Here is a 5,329-nt window from a genome sequence, read left to right on the forward strand (position 1 = left end):
GGACCGTCGTGTGTCACTGTTTCTACAGCATTTACATATTTTTTTCACTATTTTATTTCGTATGATTTCGCTTGTCTTTTTTGCCACTACTCGTACTAATAGGATCTTTTGCAGGTACTATCTACTATGGCACCCAAACAAGACCAAACCTACGCACGCGGGTGATCAAAGTCTAATGCCCTGTCTGCGCGCTTGGTCATCGGCTCTGATAATGAGCGGGACCTTGAGTATGTGCACCCGGTACTTTCACACCTTCCTGTGCTGCACGTGCTCCCAGAGACACACCAAAGATGGTGGGATCCTGCGTAGTCACTGCCTCGCAGTCTGATGAGGAGCGCACACTGACCGGCACACCCTCTAGGTCAGCCACAAATGAGGAAGGAGCGTCTGGCTCCTTAGGAGTATCATGGTCCGAGGAAGCTTCTGGCTCTGCTGAGGTTCCCCTACACGACAATGCTGCAGCGTCGGCCTCATCAAAGGAGGCTGACAGTTAAAACGCTACATCCGTCGCACCAGCTCAGGTCCCCAGCCCGGCCTTTGACCAGCCAAACCAGTGGTGTGTCGACGGCCAGTTTCAAGTTTACTCCGACACCAAGTTCCTGATTGATAATGGAGTAATGACTCGAACACTCACCTTGGAGCGGCGGGTACTTACAGCGAGTCTCCCAACGATGTCAGAAATCCAGAACCTCTTCACCGGGCATCGCTTAGTGTGGACAGCACGTCCGTTGAAACGATACAGCGAGGAAATGGTCCGAGAGTTCTACGCATCCTTCATAGCGACTCTTTGATCATAGATCATTAGGCGGGCTCTCCCACTAAACATGCCCATCTGGAGCAGGTTCAAGTCTGGGGCGTGCAGGTTGACATTTCCCTGCCAGCCATCCGCCGGTTTCTATACAGCGAGTGTACAGATGCTACTCGGATACCCATCACTACCGAGTTTGACTACCGCTGGCAGATAGTAAAGGATGGACAGTTCTTGCGCGAGCCAGCACAAAGAGAGACCACCAAGAGGTGGATAGCCCTGCACCTGTCAGTAGATGGGGAGGGTTCCGACTGGGTCACTGAGCCGAAGGGGGCCATCAAGAAGGCCAACCTCATGTTCATAGCAAAGTTCTTGTGGCTGCTCGTCCGTCACTGCCTTTCCCCCACAGCTGCTGAAAACATCGTTACCTGGGATCGAGCAGTGTTGATGGCGGCGATGATAGCTGGATTCAAGGTGGAATTCACATGGCTACTCCAGGCAGTCATACACGAGAGGGCATTCAAGGTCACTACTACCTACCCCTTCCCGTTTATGATCTTTGCCTTTTGCAGGTCCGCAGGTGTGCCCATATGGCACGTAGATTAGCTTAAGACCCCGCAGGGCAGTGTAGACGTCGGCCTCATCTGAGACGAGGCCAATGAGTTTGCTTCATGCAAAGGGCCCCGTCCAGAGCTACCTCTACTTGCTGATGATCTTGCAGACAAGGTAGCCCAGGCCCGCACAGCTACAAAGGCATCCACTGACACTACCCCGGTCAAGTCTATCCCGAGTATTAGCACAGCCCCAAGCTCCTCTTGCACAACCCCTCTACCGGCACTGGTCCCGCTTGCTAGGGTCCAAAAACTAGAGGCACAAATGCCCACTCTTCTGCATCATATCTAGCCATGGATGCAGAAGTCGATCACTGAGTTTGAAGATTGTCTAGAGAGGAAAATGCATCAGTTTACAGAGCGGAAGATTGCTAAGGTTAACCAGTGCCTTGACGCCTTTAAGTTGAGAGTGTTAGCCCGACCAGCCCCTCTGGTGGATTTGTCGACTCTTCAGGCTGCAGTCGACAGTCTTCGTGCAGACCTTGACCCGATCCTAGAGGCGAGGGTGCCGGAGTTTGAGGCCCCTTATGTCGAGCCTCCTGAGGACACCGTGCTGGCGGCCGTGTTTACTACTTCAGAAATTCCACCACCTCCCTCTCAAGAGAGTGCCAAGAGGCGTAAGGGTCGAGCAGAGGATGAGGCGCGAGCAAGGAAAAAGGAGCGTCGAGAGATGGAGGCTGCAAGGAGAGCCTCACTTACTGAGGAGGAGGCGCATCAGATTAGAGCATCACAGTTAGCGGCTGGGGCATCTAGCTCTCGCACTGTAGAGACAGCAGGAGGCACTACCGATGGTGCGGTTGTTGTTGAGGACACCACTGAGGGTTTACAGATTGCAGAGACCGTGCGTTCTGGTGAACCGGACCTACCATCTTGCTGATCGACGGTGCTTTGCTCCACAGGTTTGCTTCACCTACCACTCTAATATTTAGATTTTTTTATACATTGGGGACAATTGCATGCTTTTTTGTTGGGGGTGGGGTAAATGGAAAGTGAGTGTTTCGGTGAAGTCTGAGTAGCCAAACTCACTATCCTCTTTTGGGGTTTTCTTGCCTGTGTTCTTTTTCCCCAAAAGACTGATTACTTTTTCTGTTAAACTAGAATGTTTATATATTTTGTACATAGTTTAACTCTAAAGCATGATGGCTAAAATGATATCCTAATAAAACTTAAAAATATTGCATGACTAGGCATAGTAACTGATAATTGTGTGGCTCGAAGCATGAATAGAATTACACTATTGAATTACCCTAAATCTTAATTTCTAACTAGGTGTCTAATAATCTGATATAGTGATGAGATGTTAAGTGAGTGTGAGGAAATTTTAGTAGTCCACTATTGGTACTGAGCTAGAATTTTCCTGGTTTGTCCTGCTAAAAGTAAGTTGTAACAGACATTTAGGAAAGGATCATAGGCCCTTATTCAACATAGCCCATTTCTAGAATCAATAAAAGAAACAAAATTAGACCTTTCTTCTTCACCCCAACTGATCTTTTTTGGTAACAATATGTTGGCCCTGGTCCCTCCTTGGACATGTGTACCTCAGCTTATGCCAAAAGCATAAGTTGAGGGTGGCTATTGCATAAACAACCTTCGTTATGGACCTGACCCAACTTTGGGTATTGTGTACCTTTACTCATGGAAAAGCCATGAGTTGAGGTGGCTGTTTTGAGAAATGCTTTGGAAAGTGGGGTTGAAAAAACAAAGAGAGAGAAAGAACAAAAGTAAAGCGACTCAAGAAGTCGTTGAAAGAAAAGTAAAAAAAAGAGAAAAAAAGGAAAAGAGTCACTTACACAAATGAAGAAAGAAAGGAAAATAGAAAGGTTAAAGAATAGGAGAAACTGGGCGAGATAAAGTGATAGAAAGTGGAAGGTTAAGCCGATATGTCAAGGAGGGAAAAAAGTCACTAAAGTATACCTAAATATACCCTGCCTGACTCTGAGCCTATGTTACAAGCAAAGAAAGTCCTATCGTGATCCTAAGGGTTGAATAGCGAACTTAAGGCAGTGAAAATAAGGCAAGCTTATGGCAATAGGTATTAATGAGTGTGACTTTGTTCTGAGAGCGAGTGTTAAAAAGTAATCCTTATACTCAAACTTAAATCATTGTGTGAAAAATGAGGATTTTCTTTTGATGTGAGGACACTAGTTGCAACACCGGAATTGTTAGCAACTCGGTGAGAAATTGAAGAGGATAGGTGTTAGTGCATGATGAGTGTGTGTCATGTTCTAATCCAACAAAATTCAAGCCTAATAGTTATAGCATGCATAGATTTGATAAGATTAATCGGGATTGATAGCCAAATGATTGCAAAGGATAAAACATGGATACTATTGTACAAAGATTGTGTAGTGAGTCATAGTGTGTGGCTTAATGACAAACAACGAATTTAAGTTGAGGGTGTTGATATACCGTGGTTTCACGGTATAATATAATACTTTTTCCTTAAGTTTAGTGTGTCTGAAAGTCTTTTTGTTCTAGTTTTTATATGAGTTTCTCTTTGTTTTCCAGGAAATCTTTCCAAAGTTGAATGTGGAGATTTTGAGCGAAGAAATGCAGAAGAGACCACCTACGGAGCTGATGACGGTCTGTCGTGCTTGTGACGGTCCGTAGGTGGCAGCGTAGAGAAGTTGCTGAACGAAGATGGGGAAGTCTGACCTTGTGTGGGGTTACGTAGCTTGTGACGGTCCGTCGTGGCTATGACGGTCCGTCCTGGAGGTCTTTGTGAAGTTCAGATAAGTGATCCCACTACCCAGAATCCAAGAGTAGAAGTGTTTCAAAACGAAGACCCTCGACGGACCATTGGGACTATGACGGTCCGTCATACTTGCCGTCGAGGGGAATGAATAGAGAAGCAGAAGAAATTGCTAAGTATGGGACGACGGAGTCCATGACGGTCTGTTGTGACCACAACAGTCTGTAGCGAGGTCCGTCGACCCAGCCGCGTTTTGACAGATTTCCAGCAATTAGAATCCTTGTTTATTAGGTTTTTATTTTTTATAAATACTTCGAAAAACCTCGTTTTTTTAGGTTAGATTCCGTATTGTTAGACTCCGTATTGTTAGGCTCCATATTATTAGACTTTTGGATTGTTGGATTATTGGGACCTTTGATTGCTTATTAGTGTTAGATTTTGAGATTATTACAAGTGATTTTTCGTGATTAATCAACCAAACTTTTGGACTTTATTCTTTCTCATTGAAGTAAGTACATGAATTCTTATTTAATATATTTGAATATTGTGTTTGTGTCTATGAGTAACTAAACTCCATAACTAGGGTTGTGGGAATCATAGGCAAATAATGAGATAAACCCTAATTAAAAGAACAATTCTAGAATAGTGTCTTGCATGTATTGATAGTTCTTTCGCATAGAAGTCTTTTTAACGGATGACCAACGCTAGAACTCGCGTTAATGCTACTTGCCTGACCAAGGAGGTATATAATAGGAAAAGAATAATCATTATAGATTTAGTATATACCATCTAATAGGCTAGTATTGATTACTAGGTAATAACATAGTCAAATATCGAATACGATGCTTAATATGATGTAAAGATAAGGGTTAGGATAGAAACACACGTAGCTGGACCAAGGTGCAGACTGACATTTTGTAAATGCCGGACCAAGGATTTAGAAATACATAACTTATCACTTTGCATGAAAGATACTAGGAAAGAATTGTTATAGTTAGACTTATCAAGTTATTAAGATGTGGGGAACACGTAAACCCTAGTTACTTTGATTCATTGAGTAAAACCCAACATTAAAAGTTGTCAAGTGTCTCTTTTAAGTTCATTGTTTATTTTCACTTATTTAGTGATAGAAACCCCCTTTTTATATTTTTACTTTCCAAGGAATTATTGACCAAACGATAGTAATAATAGGTTGATGTTATGTATAGACTATTTTCCTCGTGGAAACGATCCCAACCTCACTAGATGGGTTCTTTACTTGACACGACCGTTTTACTT

This window comes from Solanum lycopersicum, chromosome 7, assembly GCF_036512215.1.
Source record: "Solanum lycopersicum chromosome 7, SLM_r2.1".
Taxonomy (NCBI): domain Eukaryota; kingdom Viridiplantae; phylum Streptophyta; class Magnoliopsida; order Solanales; family Solanaceae; genus Solanum; species Solanum lycopersicum.